The sequence below is a fragment of the Cryptomeria japonica genome, chromosome 7 (assembly GCF_030272615.1).
Source record: "Cryptomeria japonica chromosome 7, Sugi_1.0, whole genome shotgun sequence".
Lineage (NCBI taxonomy): Eukaryota > Viridiplantae > Streptophyta > Pinopsida > Cupressales > Cupressaceae > Cryptomeria > Cryptomeria japonica.
The window spans coordinates 87,452,136-87,470,896 of NC_081411.1; positions in this window are offsets into that span (position 1 = coordinate 87,452,136).

Below are 18,761 nucleotides of genomic sequence, written 5' to 3' on the forward strand. Positions count from 1 at the left end.
TTCATCTCAAAAAAATGAGAAGAAGATAATTCCTGTTGCAACAGAGTATGCAGTATATCAGTGGCTGCAGGAAAGTCCAAACCTGCAACATTCGGAACCAATTCCTGCAATTCTTGGTCTTTTATTAATTCATTTATTAGAATTTTATAAAGAATTGATTCCTCATTATGTAATTTCATGAATGGCCCTTGATTAATCATCATAAGATGATTAATAGAGTCAAATTCCTCATATTCTTCTCCCAAAATAGGCCAAACAACTTGTTGTTGTTCAAGCTGGGGTTGCGCTAGAGAATACAAGGCTAATGTTTTTGTAGAACTCCCATCTGAAATAGTCATATCCCCTAATCTACATCCAATATATGCATCAGCTATGGCAAGCCAAGGTCTACCCAAAATCACCAGATATCCTCTCAATATTGCTTTTGGAGATAAAATCATAATGTCTGCTGGATATTCCCAGGAATCCAAAATAACTACTACATATTCAATGATACCATTAGGTCTCACTATAGAGATATCATCAAGCTGTAGAACTATTGGTGTAGGCCTTAAAATATTGATCTGAAGCTGTTTCATTACTTCCCTTGTCATTACATTAATGGCTGCCCCTAAATCAATCAAAACATTTTTTATTTGACTGCTATTAATGACTATACTCACAACAGGACTACCTGGATCAAAATACTTAGGAATGACAATTTTGCCTAACATAATATCTGCAAGTTGACCCATAACATGCACTGTTTGTGGATCCTTTTTCTTCCTGCCAGGTTTTTTTATACATGCTTCTCTTAGTGCCTTACCATATATGGGAACATCTTTTATTGCTTGCAACAATGGAATTTTAACACAAATATGCTTCAGTTGATCTATAATATCAAAGCTTTGATGTTGTTCTATGGGAACTTCCTTTTCTTGCAATCTATGAGGGAATGGTGGCAATATTTGGTTCTAAGGTATTGTATCTTTTGGATGAGAGATTTATTGCTCCTCTTGTACCTCAGTGATAACTGGATGAGAGGGATTAGGCAGAGTTGTCCCAGATTGGAAGTGAATATCATTTAGAGATAAAGAATAGGCTGGGTATTGATTCAGATCAGCTAAATAAACTTGTGGTTGTTGTTGAGAGTTAATATTAGGATTTGGCAATGGTTGAGTAGGCAACTACATTGGTTTAGGAGGTACAGTAATGGCTGCAAGAGGAGGCATTAGCATAGGAGGCTGTGGCTGCTGGATAGGTGGCTGATAACTAGAAGATTGGGCATTCCATGGCTGGCTCCCCCTCCACTGAGAAGTAGGTTGCCAATTCCCTTGAAATTGGTTTCCTTGGCCCTAAGGTGGGTACCAGTTCCCTTGTGGTTGCTGCCACTGTGGCATTTGATTACCAAAATGCTGCCCTTGGCCTTGAGAACCATACCAATTTTGATAATTACCAAAATCTTGAGAATATGGTGATTGCCATTGGTTATTTAGTGCATAATAATTTCCACTATAACTAGAAAAAGAAAGTAGATCTGGAGGCATACCTTGTCATTGGAAATTTGGTCTTCTTTGAGCAACATAGAAGACTTTCTCATCTTCATCTTGAATTGGATTGAAGTCAGGTACCTCCACATTTGCAACCATTTTACATTTACAATCCTTCTTTCACTGTTTACAATGAGGACAAAATTCTACAAGAAATGCATCAGCTTCCTCATGCTTCTTCTTAGCTGCTAGTGTATCAATTGGGTAGCCATATTTTTTATAATGTCCTCCTTGAAGTCCTTTAACAGATGACTAAGTTCCAATCTAGAAACTCCAGTTCCAGATGTTGATAATGGTGCTCCTGGTTTAAATCTCCTATTCTTCTTAGAAACAGATCTGGAATACTTCTTGCAAATTTATCCTATTTTATCCCAAGTAGATTTTGTAATGTCACCTCCTCCCATAAGATCCAAAGAATCAGTGCATTCATCACCGATTCCTCTCAAAAATATCAACTTGAGGGAATCTTCATTGAGAGTACTACGCTTGGACTTTTTGACACTAAACGTGAACCTTTCCATATAATCCTCAAGACTCTCATTTTCAGTCTCTGTCATTCTAAAGATATCATCACCATGATGATCAATACCTCTACAATAATCTTTGTATTTTGCAAGAAACAACCATTTCATCTCATCTCATGTATTGATTGTGCTAGTACCCAAGGTCATAAACCATCTCAAGGATGACTCCTTCAAAGTGGTAGTAAAATTTTTGAGTCTATGGGCATCTGTAGTATAGTCAAAACTCCTACAAAGAACATCAAACTCAAACAAAAATTTGTTTGGATCCTCTGTCACCAATCCATAGAATTTAGGGAGTGAAGATGCTGGAATGTTCTTGAGATTAGCATTATTATGATGATCAGATATGGGAAACTCAAATGTTGGACCCGATGGTGGTGGTGCATTATTCCCACCAGGAGGTGGGTTCCCTTGCATTGGACTTGTGGGGGTTGTTACTATAGGAAATTCTTCTTCTTGAAGAGCAAAAAGGAATTGAAGAGTACCTGCCAGAAATTCAGAATTAGGGTGGTTCAAATTCTATGGGGCTTGGTAAAGTTTAGCAAATAGATTTATATCTGGGAAATTATCTTCTACATGATTAGAATGAGTGGGCAGGAATCTACCTCTGGGGTCTCTTCTTCTTCTATGCATGTAGATTCATGAAATTTTTCAAACGATCAAGTATACCAAAATAATTAACTGAAAACTAAAAAGAATAATAACCATAAGAGGTTCTTAGTTTGACACCATCCCCGACAATGATGCCAAAACTATCTACTCCAACAATAATAATAATAACTCTAATTGAAGTCTCAACCCGAAGTTTGGAAATTCATCTAGTAAAGTTACTATTTTCATGGCTAGTGCTCATTTAGTTATCAACCCAGGGACGTAGTACTTGAAATGGGTCTGCACTATATATGTACTAAGTTTCTTCAATGGCTATTCCACATTACTACAACAACTAACATTATGTGAAAAGGAAAGGCAAGAATGGAAATTATGAAAGGCTACAGGAAAAACTTATAAAAACAATGCTAGAAAGATTTAATATAGATAATAAAAATTACTCTATTTTGGCTTGGCTACAGGAACAATCAGTGGATCTATTTCTAGTGGTTGCAAGAATAGTCAAAGCAAGAACTTCTACTACAACTAAAGAAAAACTAATTTCAATGAGCACACACAGGGTCACTCACCAAGTGGGCCCCCTTGGATGAGTGATATCAAGCTTCCAGAAAACTACCTTTAACGGATCAGAACAACATGATTTTTATTCATTGCTTCTCGAAAGTGATTACATGTTTTTGAAAAGAAACTAAAAAAATGCTTATTGAAAATCCTCTGCTCTATTCCTTTCTCTTCTGTCTAACCTTTGAGAAAAAGGAAGAGCTTATTAATAAAGAGAATATCAACTACAATAGACAACACAAATCACACCCAAAAGAAGAGGCGGATGATTGAGTGATAAAGAAGATAACTATAGCTTGGCTGCAGAAAACGTGGATCTAAACCAAACCATAGTCTTTGCATGTCGTGGCGGTGTTTTGCAAATTTAATGCCTACTAAAGTTAAACTTTAGTAGTGTTGCTTGGATGCTCCACCTATGCCATACCTTGCGCTCGCTCAAATCCTCTTGAGTTTGATCTTTAGTTATCTCTTGCGTGATCATTGCTTCTTCAGGCGCAAAAGGAGAATATCCACTATGACATCATTTATTACCTGCACTACAACAAAAACAAAATACAAGGACATACACATTTTATTTAATTAACACATGTATTAATTCACATATGATATTACCCTAAATAATCCGCATAGCAACATGAACAAATCACATGGCTGCAGGAATAAATGGCATGGCTGCAGGAATAGACCGACAAAGTTCAAACATGGTTTCATAAGTTCAAGTTTCACACATGGAATATATATAGTAAATTTATAATACGTCACTACTACTATGCAAACCAAAAGATGTCAAAAACCTAAGAGTTTTGATGATAAAAACATGACAAAGTCCCAACTTATCAGACACTTTAGAGGAAATTCAAGGTCTATAGATTCTGAACTAGCAATTGAGATGATCATAAATGAACCAATACAAAATGTACCGGTAGAGAATGTGGATCTAGTCACACCGACATCATCAGAGAATTCCACAGTGACTGAAGAAAAATAACATCGGAATAAATCTAGGTATGTAAGACTGAACCACTCAGAAAATCAGATAATTGGGAATAAGTATCTGTTAGGATTCCCACAGATACTAAGAGGGGGGGGGGGTGAATCAGTATCTAACCAGTAGTAAGAATTTCTTAAGTTAAAACATGCAGAACATAAAATAACAGTGTACCGGTATGCAAGAATTAATGCAATAAACAGAATCAAAAATATCCACATGAAAATAACACCATAACACAAGATGTTTAACGAGGAAACCCAGTGTGGGAAAAACCTCGGTGGGATTTGTGACCCACAATATTCACTCACTGGCCAATAAGAGAATATTACTTACAACAAGGGCCTGCACATGTAGGAAGGCCAACTACCTAGAGCTCATTGCTCAAAGAGAAGTCATACTGACTTACAATAAGGATTATACTAATCCAATGACTTGTATTGCTTTACAATAGCATCTCCAATGCTAGATTCAGTACCGGTTCTTGCTCTGTTATTTACATATACCCTTGACCTATAATTCACACATTAGGTCAGCCTAATAATTTTCTTTATGCTTGCTACCTTACCTTTTTAAATGTCTACAATGATCTCCTTTATATACAAGAGTCATTTTACAATTTGCCAAGTCGGCTTACAATAATAAACAAAATATTACATAACAAAAATCTTGTCAGCCTCTATGCTGATATACATGTTTACTTCTGTGCCAGTGCCGATGTAGAGTGATCTGTTGATGCTGGTGCACTGTCTTGCCTATATAATGCTTTGCCGGTATGATGTCTTGCCGGTGCCATAGGATTGCAAGGTTGCCATCAATGACAAAACCTTCAATCACATACAATGTCTTATTGGAGTGTCCATATGCCAACAGTATCAAGGTGTTATGACTGGAAAATGAAGAGGTATGCTTAATTTCTCAAATTGAAGCAACATCTGTTATTTAAGCTTGTAAAGATGAACATTGGATAAAAGCAATGGAAGATGAATTAGAACAAATTGAAAAGAACAATACATGGGCATTAGTTACCCAACCTAAAGACAAAAATGTGACTAGTACTAAATGGGTATTCAGAAATAAACTTAATGAAGATGGTAAGGTAAGCATGAAAAAAGAAAGACTAGTTTGTAAAGGATATTCACAAAAAGAGGGAATTGATTATAATGAAACCTTTGCACCGGTAGCTAGAATTGAGGCAGTTAGACTATTTCTTACATCTGTAGCTCATAAAAACTATAAAGTATATCAGATGGATGTAAAATGTGCATTTTTGAATAGTGATCTTGAAGAGGAAGTTTACATTGAACAACCTGATGGATTTTCATTGACAAATGATAAAGATATGGTTTGCAGATTAAGGAAAGATTTGTATGCATTGAAGAAAGCTCCTAGAGCTTGGTATGCTAGACTGGACAAATATATTTTAAAGCTTGGTTACACTAAAGGTAATGCGGACAACAACTTATATTACAAAGTGACTAATGCTAACATCATGGTTATTGAAGTTTTTGTTGATGATATCATTTTTGAAGGAGAAGATGGATTGTGTAAGGACTTTGCTAACAAGATGCATGAAGAATTTGAAATGTCGATGATTGGTGAGATAAAATTCTTCTTGGGATTACAGATTTCACAAACTGATAAAGGTATATTCATATGTCAAACAAAATACTTGAAGGAACTACTGAAGAAATTTGGTATGGAAAACTTTAAACCGGTAAGTACTCCTATGACTACAACTGATAAATTATCATTAAAGCATGATTCAACTCCTGTTAGTATGACAAGATACAAATCTATGATTGGAGTTTTACTATATTTGACACAAACAAGACCTGATATAATGAATGCAATATGTATTGTTCCAAGATTTTAGAGTAATCCTAAAAAAATCATGAATCAACAATAAAAAGGATTTTTTGGTATCTACAAGGCACAACAAATCTTGGTTTTGGTATCCTAAAGATATTTTTTTTGATTTATGTGCATACACTGATGCAAATTGGGTAGGAGATGTTGATGACAGAAAGAGTACCACAGGTGGAGCATTCTTTCTTGGTAGCAGATTGATTTCTTGGATAAGCAAGAAGCAGAGTTGTACATCATTATCAACAACAGAATCAGAATATGTTACAGCAACAACTAATTGTACTCAGGTATTACGGATTAAACAAATGTTGAAGGACATGAACCAATAATCATTTATTGTGATAATTTAGCAGCAATTGATATATCAAAGAATCTGGTATTTCACTCTAAGACTAAGCATATTTCTATTAAGTATAACTTTCTAAAAGAGAATGTTGAAGCAAATGAAGTGAAATTGGTTTATGTGAATACTAAAGAGCAGTTTGCAGATATATTTATAAAGCCTTTGCCTAAGAAAACCTTTGAATATCTCAGAGAGCAGCTTGGGGTAATACCCTCATTGACAAAGACTTAGATGATTGGAGATTGGCATCAAACCGACAGAAACTGGCATAGAAATCTTTTTTCGGCTTTGATGGAGGAGAGCTACTTCTCATGGGGAGTAGTTGGTTGTATTTTCAGATATATTTTCTTAATTGCTTTGGCATTTGATGTCAAAGGGGGAGAGATATCTATGGAAAAATATTATCCTTTGGGGGAGAAATATATACTCTCTGCATTTTGATTTCTCGTATTGATCTCTATCTAGGGAGATTGTTGGTTTTTGGCATTTTTCTTTGGCACTTAGATGTTTTTCCATCTAGTGTTGCCATCAATGCCAAAGGGGGATATTGTTGGTATTATGGATGTGTTGCATTAGTTTTTTCATTGATGTCAACACTTATCCTTCTGGAGACCTATGGTTATGTTGAACTGACACATTGTGGTCACCGGTAAGGTCAGTGACTTATGCACAACCACCAGTATATGCTCACCGACAGGTTATATGGTGCACCGACACTGATGATGAGTTGTTATCATCTAGAGATCACTTGATTATGTTGAAGACCTGGTTTGGATACTTGGTTCTAATGTTTTTGTTATTGATCTAATTAGGTTGACATATTTGTTGTTACTGATAGATAGGTCCAGGTTATGGACCGGTACACATTATCTATTCTAGATCAACACAACATGTTATGGAGATGATTTATTGATTGGATATTATTGTTTTAACTTTATTGACCTGACATGTTTTTCATTATGAGAAAATAAGGTTTTGAAGAGAACCCGAAAAACTTTACAAAGGAACCATAAAAGATAAAAGCATTAAGAAACTAAATGGGATAGACAGTGAAAAACCAACAAAGTGTTGGGAAAAAGCCAACACAAAAGTCCAACACTACCAACAACAACCAGTAAAAATAGAAAAAAGAAAAATTATATCATGTTTCTAAGGGCATTAGCCAATTTCTCGCTAATCCCTTGCATTTCTTTGATATTCTCCTTGAGAATTGGGATTTCCTTTGAAGAAGCCCAGGCAGCCTTTTCCAAGCTCACCCTGGTCCTTTTAGACACACCTCCAGGAGCACTATCTGTGAGAGTTGAGAAACACAACACCATAGGAGCCTAAAGATCTCTGCAAGCTAAATAATCTGTTACAAGGAGAAGCAAGGAAGCAAATAACAGAAAAACAAAACACATAAAATATGCTCAAAAGAGTGAGAGCTCAATATTCATAAAAAATGTGTAATGTGATAATGATACAAGGAAAAGAAAATTAACCTCTAATACGTCAAGAAACCCTAAAAGGGAAAACCTAGGTTTGCACATAATAATTAATAACATAATTAATTATTATGCACCTAATGTTAGCTTGTGTAAAAAGAGATAATAGGGAACTTAAAGAATTAAACAAATATTGTTTAATTAATCAAGTAAAGACCCGATTACTCTAACACCCCCCCTTAAGCTAGATTTAGGGAGAAGCTAAAACTTAGAACAACTACTAAAACCAAGAAAGATGGGTCTTGACAACAAGGCCTGATTAGGTACCCAAATACAATGAAATCTCTATGAAATGGAGAAAAAAGAGAAAACCCAGTGGGAAAAAAACATCTCCAAAAAGAGATAAAAGAACATGTTGAAAGAAGAAGAAGGAAGGAAGGCCTCATAAGAACCCCTAAGGACAATTTCCTTCACCCCAAGGATAGAGCGCAACTGAAGATAGTGCGGCGATGCAAAAGGTTTCGTGAAGATGTATACAACCTGTTTGGTAGTGGGAATGTACTCTAGAATGAGAGAACCATCCCGAATCAATTAGCGAATAAAATGCATGTGAATCTCAATGTGCTTTGTCCACTGATGCTCTACCAGGTTGCAAGAAATATGAATAGCACTCTGATTGTCACACAAAAGAATAGTGGGACTATCAGGAGGAAAACCAAACTCAGTCATCAACTGTCGAAGCCAAAAGATCTCTTGACTAGCGAGCACAACAACTTGGTACTCTGCCTCTGTAGATGATAATGAATGAGCAGTCTACTTCTTGCAAGACCATGTGATAGGACTAGAGCTAAGACAGAAAACAAAACTAGAAGTAGACTTCCGATCAGTGACATCACCGACCTAATGTGAGGTTCCCTTGATGTGTAGTGAATGCCATGAGAAATAGAGCCCTGAATGTACCGCAAAATACATTTGGGAGCTCGCTAATGACTCTCATGAGGATCATGGGATAATCAAGAGACAAGGCCAACCACAATGGAAAGATTAGGATGAGTGTGAGTCAAGTACAACAAACTGTCAACCAACTGCCTTTAAAGTATATAATCTACTAAAGGAGTGGGACAAGTAGTAATCAAAATAACCCCTCGCTAAAAAGGAGTGGGAGTAGGCTTGCAATCAAGCATACCAAAGTGCCAGCATGTCAAGAGCATACTTCTGCTGGTAAATGTAGATCCCATCAGAAGACTGAATCACCTAAAGACCAAGGAAATAGTGCAGAAGACCGAGATCTGTCATCTCAAATTGGTCTATCAAGGCTCATTGAGTATGCTAAATCATAGAGGATGAGGTACCTATGATGAGGAGATCATCAACATATAGCACAAGAATCAGGATATCACAATCAAGAAGTTGAATATACACTGTGTGATCAGAATGATTGCAGGTGAAACTAGTGGAGAGAAAGAAAGAATCCATCTTCTCATACCAAGCCCGAGGGACCTGTTTGAGACCATATAATGAACGCTGAAGTCTACAAACTAAAGAAATATCCTGCACAAATCCCCGAGGCTGCTCCATGTAGATTTCCTCCTGTAGGTCCCCATGCAAGAAGGCACTCTTCACATCCATCTGAAAAAAAGGTCATCCCCAAGAAGCTGCAAGAGATAGTACAAAGTGAATAGACTTCATATTGGTGACACGAGCAAAGGTCTCGGAGTAATCAATACCCTCAACTTGTGAGAAACACTTCACAACAAGACACAATTTGTACTTATCAATCGAATCATCAACAACATACTTAGTGCGATACAACCAACAACACCTAACCATCTTTCTACCTTTAGGAAGAGGACAAAGATCCCAAGTATGATTCTGGTGCAGGAGCACCCTTCTAAGGTCCTCCTCCATTTGGATTTTGTTGGGATTTTGCTTCTTTAAGAAGCCATGTAAATGTAATAAGAGCCAAGAACTCATTGGTCTTGTTTAGGTCCTAGGTTCACAAGTCTAGGTTGACTTTTCTTTTGGAGTAGAGGGTATGTGTGTCCATTGATGAGTTTGGGGTCCTTTTAGAATGGTTGTGTCCATAGGATATCCCAATGTAGGCCTAAAAGTCAAGAAAAGCAACATTGCAAAAGTTGCTCAAAAGTTGCAAAAAGTTGCATGACAACTTTTCAAAGTTGTCATGCAGCTTTTCCACCTAATAGGTCATAACCTTAGCTTGGCATGGAGAACCCTAACCTTGGGACACAAACTGAGGCAAAGACATTATATATGGTTGCAAACCCTAAAATGATGGGTTGGATGTCAGATTGTACGACCAAAGGAAAAAGACCTTGACTATGACTATGTTTTGGTTGCCAGTCGACACAAATGGAGCAATGAAGGATTGTTAATGGATTGTTTTGGAACCTAAATTGTATTGGGAGTCTTGTTTAGTGTTGACACATTCATTTTGAGCACTTAGATTAAGTTTTTTTTCCAATTTTTGATGTGTTTGTAAATACTTTGCAAATTTCTTCTTTGATGTCTAGTTTTGGACTATTTTGTGTAAATGGGTTGACAACTCCTATCCCCATTATGGAAACAACATGAAACCATGGGGAATAGGAGTGAATACCCTATATAGTATCTCAAAGGAAGAAGGGCCCTTGAAGATGTAGGGAATCCTTTCAAAGACCCACTCCTAGGCAAGACTAGACTATGTCCGGCTAGGAAGGGTTAAGGTTGTAGAGGTCTGTGAGAGCAAGGAAGGAAAAGGAAGGAGGAACCCTTTGGAGGAGTTGTAGAGGGGTGTGTGGAGCATCATTGGTGACAAGGAGGAGCTTCCACCAATCCAGAAAAGGTGGTGAAGATAGCAAACCATCACTGTGACCCTGGCAGTCCTAAAAACCCTCATAAAACCCCTCAAAAACCCCTAAATTCACCTAGGGCAGTGTACGGACACTTGGAGGCCCAAAAATAGGAAAATATTTGAGCCTTTGCCAAATAAATACCAGTCCCTTTGGGAAGTTTCACAAGTCTGGGCATCGTTTGCAAGAGGGAGCCCTAAAAGTCCGGAATGGAGGCCTAATTGGGGCACATTCCTTGTAGCCCTATTTTGTAGGAAAGAAGCAAAATTGTGAGATCGGTAACAAGTAGGAAGGTAAAAACCTCTTGGGGGAACATGAATGGATGGAGAAATATGTCAAATACCTATCCTATCCTTTCTAGGACTTGAGAAGGTGTAGGAAGAGTTAAAACCTTATTAGCCTATGTGAGCGTTTTTGAAGCTTGTGAGTAGGTGAGACCTTAGGAGAAAAATCACATGTTGTTGGTGGGTGGATTGGGCAAGGTCAGTGGGTTCCATAAGTAAGGGAAGTCCTAGAGACCCTAGGGTGTGGTTGGAACACCTAGTGATCCAAGTAGAGGATCAAAGAGCATAGACTAGGCTAGTCTATCCCATACCCATTCCCATCTGATTGGTATCAGAGCAAAGTTAAAGATTTGGTAGACCGTGCATGTCTCTATATTCTAGTGAATCAGTAGGGGAGAAAATAATGGTCACTAATGCAGAGCTGGCTAGGGAGGTAGAAGAACAAAAGGAGAAAAATAGACTCCTTGAAGATGCTATGAGTGAGATAAGGAACAAGCTACAAGAAGTGGTTGATCAGAGAGCACAAGAACTCTGGGGTGCGGACACTAGTGATAGAGGCAAGAAAGATATTGATCTAGATGACATCATACTTGAACTAGACCCCTTAATCAATGAAGAACCTTTTGTAAAGGCCATCAAGGCTTTGAATACAAAAGCTTTTGAAGGATTGCCTCATTTAAGTGGAAGGATGGATATTGACACTGTCATGGAATGGATTGAGGGTATGGAGAACCACTTTGAGTGTGAAGGTGTCACAGAAGCTCAAAAGGTTAAGGTTGCCAAACCAAGAATAAGGGGAGCAACCTTGACATGGTGGAAGTACTTGCAAGAGGAGAGAATTCGCATGGGGAAGCTACCTATTGCAAACTAGAAGGCCATGGTGAGTAAGATCAAGGAGAACTACTTGCCAGAGGATTATGAAGTCCAACTTCATAAGAAGAGATAGGGATTGAAGTAGAAAGATCTTGATGTGGCCTCCTACATAGAGGAGTTTCAAAAGCTTTGTCTTAGATCCAAAGTCCAAGAAGAGGAATCTATCAAGGTGGCTAGGTATCTAAGTGGCCTAAAGTGGAACATCCAAGAGGAGATAAGCCTATGGACTCCTACCACTATCAAAAAGTGTCTTTAGCTTGCTGCTAAGGTGGAAGAGAGGAACAAAATGAAGGGAGACTCCAACAATAGGGGTAGAGGCAGAGGTAGAGATCAAATGAATCACCGAGGTGGTTACCAAAGCAAGACAAGTGAGAAAAGGAATAAAGGAGAGTCCAAGTTGACTGAGCATAACAGTGAAACCAATCTTAGAGGAGGCCATTCTTGAGGAAGAGGTGCATAAGGGGGCCCAAATAGGAGTAGAGGTATTGACAGGGGTAATTCCTACTTTGCAACCATGAAATGCTACAATTGTGGTCAATTGGGACACCCAGCCTATAGATGCCCTGACAAGCCTACCTCATCAAATAGTGGAAAGAGGGTTGCTTATGCCCATGAAGACACATCAAGCAGAAAAACATCTAAGGTATACCATATTGAATCAGATATTGGAGAAAATCTGATGTTCAATAGAGTCTTGATAAGACAACTAGTTAAGGATGAACCTAAGCATAGGAGAGCATTGTTTAGGGTGAGATGCAAAATCCTTGGTAAGGTTTGCAAGGTGATAGTTGATTCAGGGTCAACTGATAACATCATATTAGATGAGGTAGCCAAGAAGTTGAAACTCACAAAGATACCCCACACTAGCCCTTACAAGGTGACATGGTTGAATCAAGGACAGAGTGTGCTTTTCAATGAACAAACTTGGGTAGAGTTTTCTATTGGAGGATACAAGGATAAGATCCTTTGTGATGTATTACCCACGGATGCTTGTCATTTGCTACTAGGAAGACCCTGGAAATTTGATAGGAAGGTGATCTATGATGAAGAGGAGAACTCCATTTCCTTCAAGAAGGACAGTAGAACCTATAAGATTCAGTCTCTGACAGAGAATGATGAGGGAACCTCATGAAAACGTAGTGTCTTACTTAATACTGGTAAAGAGTTCTTACACCTGCTGCATGAAGAGGAGATAGTGGGATGTGCCATCTTTGTGAAGCCAAAGGAGGAGGAAGATAAGTTGCAGACAGAGGTACCTAAGGAGGTAAAGAAAATGTTGCAAGAATATAAAGACATAGTGAGTGATGGAGCACCTGCAACACTTCCACCAAGAAGGTTTGTAAGCCATCAAATAGACTTTGTCCCTGGTGCATCCCTACCCAATAAAGAAGCATATAAGCTCACACCTGAACAAAACAAGGAGATGGCAAGGCAAGTGCAGGAGTTGTTGGATCAAGGACTGATCAAGAAGAGCATCAGCCCATGTGCAGTCCTAGTAGTACTAGCAACAAAGAAGGGAGGCAAGTGGAGACTTTGCACTGATTCAAGGGCAATCAATAGGATCACCATAAGGTATAGATTTCCTATTCCTAGAATAGAGGATTTGATGGACTGTTTAGGAGGTGCCATGTATTTTACTAAGTTGGACCTTAAAAGTGGTTATCATCAGATTAGGATTAAGGAGGGTGATAAGTGGAAGACCACTTTTAAGACCACAAAAGGGTTGTATGAATGGCTTGTGATTCCATTTGGACTTACCAATGCCCCAAGCACCTTCATGAGTTTGATGAATGAGGTGTTGAAGGACTTCATAGGGAGATTTATGGTAGTGTAATTAGATGACATACTCATCTATAGCAAAACCAAAGAGGAGCACCTAGAACATTTGAGGTTAGTCCTAGAGAGGTTGCATGAAGAGAAGTTGGCAATCAACTTAGAGAAGTGTGACTCTCTGAAGCAAGAGTTAGTCTACTTGGGGTTTGTGGTGTCTAAGGGAACCTTGAAGATGGATCCAAGCAAAGTGGAGGCAATCTTGAATTGGCCTGCCCCTAAAACAGGGACTCAAGTTAGGAGTTTCCATGGTTTAGCCCAATTCTATAGAAAGTTTGTGAGGAACTTCAGTGGCATATGTGCACCAGTACTTGACACCATAAAAGGAGGCCTTAAAACTAAGTTCAAATGGACTGAACAAGCTGATGAAGCATTCCAATTATTGAAGCAAGAAGTAGCCACAAAACCCATCCTACTCTTACCTGTACTTTTGACAAGCTATTCACATTGGAATGTGATGCAAGTGGAATTGCAGTAGGGGGTGTATTGAGTCAAGAGGGAAGGGCTATGGCATTTTTCAGTGAGAAGCTTAATGAGGCAAAGAAGAGGTATTCAACATATGATCTAGAGTTGTATGCACTTGTTCAATCTCTCAAGAAGTGGAGGCATTACCTACTCTCAAAAGAATTTGTGGTTTTCACAGATAACTAGGCTTTGAGTTACATTAACACTCAAGAGAAGCTTAGCAATAGACATTTGAAGTGGATGGAGTACCTCCAATCCTTTACCTTTACCATCAAGCATAAAAAGGGGCAGCTCAACAAGGTGGTGGATGCTTTAATCTGGAAGTTATTGACTGTCCAAGAATTACAATTGCAAAGCATAGGTATAGAAGGTTCCAAGGATCTCTATGAAGAAGATGAGGACTTCTCATCAGCCTACAAGATCTGCAAGGATTTTGAGAATCATTTTCATGGTGAGTATGTAGATTACACTCTTCAAAATGGTCTCTTGTTCAAAGGCAATTAGTTATGTGTGCCTAGAGGATCCATGAGAGAAAATCTCATACAAGAGAAACACAATGGAAGTCTAAGTGGACAATTTGGAAACAATAAAACTTTGGATCTAGTACAGAGGTACTACTATTGGCCTAGGTTGCCAAGGGATGTGAGAAGGTATGTGGAGCAATGTGGTGTGTGTCAAAGGGAAAAAGGAGGATCAAGCAATGCAGGCCTCTATCAGCCATTACCGGTCCCAAATAGGCCTTGGGAGTGTGTGAGCATGGACTTTGTGGTAGGAATCCCCAAGACAAAGACATGTATGGATAGCATCTATGTGGTGGTAGACAAATTTTCTAAGATGGGCCATTTTATTCCATGTAGAACTACTCATGATGCTAGTTATATTGCACATCTCTTCTTTAAGGAGATTGTAAGGATTCATGGACTCCCATTAAGTATTGTTTCAGATAGGGATAGCAAGTTCATGGGCCATTTTTGGCAAACCTTATGAAGAAGACTAGGGAGTAATTTATCATCCAGATCAACTTACCATCCACAAACTGATGGTCAAACTGAAGTCATTAACAGGGTGTTAGGAAACTTGTTGAGGTGTCTAACCAAGGAGTATGGGTAGACTTAGGATCTAGTTATTCCACAAGCTGAGTATGCCTACAATGACAGTGTAAATAGGACCACTGGAAGGAGTCCTTTTGAGGTTGTCTATGGCAGATATCCAAGAGGGGTGTGTGAACTAATAGAACTTGGTTCCATGGAGATGAAGAGTAAGCAAGCAGAGGACTTCACTCAAACCATCAAGGAAGTCCGAGAATAGGTCAAGAGAGCCATCCTAGAGTCTACTCAAAAACTGAAAGCTAAAGTGGATGAAAAAAGGAGAGAGGTTGAGTTCAAAGTGGGTGACTATGTGATGGTCCATTTAAGTAAAGCTAGAATGCAAAGCAACAAGCCTACTAAACTACAAATGAAGAGGGTTGGACCTTGTAGAATTCTATCCAAGTATGGTGAGAATGCCTACAAGGTGGATCTTCCTTCAGATTTGGCTATATCACTAGTCTTCAATGTTGCTGATCTGATATTATATAAAGGTTAAATAGCAGGACAAATTGAGAATCAAGCCAAGGTGCTGTAGGACTTGGATGTGAATTACTTGCCTCAAGTGAAGAAGCCCATAGCAGAGGAGATCTTGGAGTCAAGGGTGAAGAAGTCTACTAGACACCAAGTCTACCTGGAACACTTGGTGAAGTGGGCAGGTCAACCTGAGTCTGAAGCCACTTGGGTTGAAGAGGGCAAGTTCAAGAAACTTGGTATTGACCCGGCTCTCATCTCTCCCCTAGTTCCTTAATTTTGTGCAGAGGGGGAGTATTGTGAAGGAGAACCCTTCTAAGGTCTTCCTCCATTTGGATTTTGTTGGTATTTTTCTTCTTTAAGAAGCCATGTAAATGTAATAAGAGCCAAGAGCTCATTGGTCTTGTTTAGGTCCTAGTTTAGGTCCTAGGTTCACAAGTCTAGGTTGAGTTTTCTTTTGGATTAGAGGGTATATGTGCCCATTGATGAGTTTTGGGTCCTTTTAGAATGGTTGTGTCCATAGGATAGCCCAATGTAGGCCTAAAAGTCAAGAAAAGCAACATTGCACAAGTTGGTCAAAAGTTGCAAAAAGTTGCATGACAACTTTTCAAAGTTGTCATGCAACTTTTCCACCTAATAGGTCATAACCTTAGCTTGGCATGGAGAACCCTAAACTTGGCACAAAAACTAAGGCAAAGACATTATATATGGTTTCAAACCCTAAAATGATGGGTTGGATGTCAGATTGTACGACCAAAGGAAAAAGACCTTGACTGTGATTGTGTTTTGGTTGCCAGTCGACACAAATGGAGCAATGAAGGATTGTTAATGGATTGTTCTGGAACCTAAATTGTATTAGGAGTCTTGTTTAGTGTTGACACATTCATTTTGAGAACTTAGATTAAGTTTGTTTTCCAAGTTTTGGTGTGTTTGTAAATACTTTGCAAATTTCTTCTTTGTTGTCCAGTTTTGGACTGTTTTGTGTAAATGGGTTGACAACTCCTATCCCCATTGTGGGAACACCATGAAACCATGAGTAATAGGAGTGTAGACCTTGTATAGTATCTTAGAGGAAACAGGGCCCTTGAAGATGTAGGGAAGCCTTTCAAAGACCCACTCCTAGGCGAGACTAGACTATGCCTGACTAGGAAGGGTTAAGGTTGCAGAGGTCTGTGAGAGCAAGGAAGGAAAAGCAAGGAGGAACCCTTTGGAGGAGTTGTAGAGGGGTGTGTTGAGAATAATTGGTGAGAAGGAGGAGCTTCCACCAATCCAAACAAGGTGGTGAAGATAGCAAACCATCACTGTGACCCTGGCAGGCCTAAAAACCCTCAAAAACCCCTAAATTCACCTAGGGTAGTGTATGGACACTTGGAGGCCCAAAAATAGGAAAATATTTGAGCCTTTTCCAAATGAATAATAGGCCCTTTGGGAAGTTTCACAAGTTTGGGCATCATTTGCAAGAGGGAGCCCTAAAAGTCCGTAATGGAGGCCTAATTGGGGCACATTCCTTGTAGCCCTATTTTGTAGGAAAGAAGCAAAATAGTGAGATTGGTAACAAGTAGGAAGGTCAAAACCTCTTGGGGGAAAATGAATGGATGGAGAAATATGTCAAAGACCTGTCCTATCCTTGCTAGGACCTAAGAAGGTGTAGGAAGAGTTAAACCCTTATTAGCCTATGTGAGGGTTTTTGAAGCTTGTGAGTAGGTGAGACCTTAGACATGTTTTTGGTCAGTGGATTGGGCAAGGTCAGGGGATTCCACAAGAAAGGGAAGTCCTAGAGACCCTAGGGTGTGGTTGGAACACCTGGTGATCCAAGGAGAGGATCAAAGAGCATAGACTAGGCTAGTCTATCCCATACCCATTCCCATCAGATTCCTCATCAAAGAAGAATACTCCTCCTCCATAGAACAATCCCACTCAGGGTGTCTTGTAGCCTCTAAAAAATTTAGAGGATCATCTGAAATGGCATGAATCAAAAGACTAGAACCCATAGTATGAGAACGGGTTCGATGAGTATCTGAAAGATCACCGACCATAGAACCTGCTACCTCAACAGTAAAGCAAGCCCACTTGGGCATCTGAGGTGGAGCAGGTGGAGGTGGAGATGGTGGATCATCAACACCAACATTAGAATAATCCTCAAAATAATCCTAAAGAGATGCAGTGGGAAGAGTAGGTAGAGGAGTAGACATTGGAGTCAGGGTATCCACTATGGAAAGGCGCTCATCAAACTAAGCATCCCATTGAAACATGACCTCTTTGGAATCAGGATCAAACAACTTGTATGCCTTAACATCCTCATAGTAGCCAAAAAAAATGAGGGGTCGGCTCTTTCACTCCATTGCTTTCCTTTGAGCATCGGGACTAAAATCCCATGCCTCACTACCAAACACTCAGAAAAAAGAAACATTAGGCTTGTCATGAGACCAAGCCTCCTGAGGAGTCATATGTCAAATCATCTTGTGAGGCATCCGATTCTAAATATAGTTGGCATAATTGACTACCTCAGCCCAAAAAGATGAATCCATGGACCTAGACTGAATCTTACAATTCACCATCTCCTGTAAAGTTATGTTCTTGCACTCAACAACACCATTCTACTGAGGGGTGTAGGGAACAATAAACTGATGCTGCAAACCATGCTCAGTGCAAAAATCTCTGAAAGCCCGATTCACATACTCCCCTCCATTATCTATATGTATTCATCAAATAGAATAACCAAACTGCTTCTCTACAAATGTCTTGAAGATTCAAAATGAACCAAAGACATCAGACTTGTACTTAGGAAAGTACACCCATGTGTGTCTGGAGAGTTCATCAGTAAAAGTGAGTACATACTTGGCCCTAGAAATACAAGTGGGAAATGACATGAGATCACTGTGAATCAACTCCAAGGGTGTCAAAGAACGAGGGGATCTTCCCTTCAGAAAGGGATCTCTGTGATGCTTGCCAAGCACACAACCATAACAAATACCATTAGTGCAGGAAATCTGTGGGAGCCCAAGAACAAGTTCCTATGAACTCATCTGCTGAAGATATCGGTAATTGACA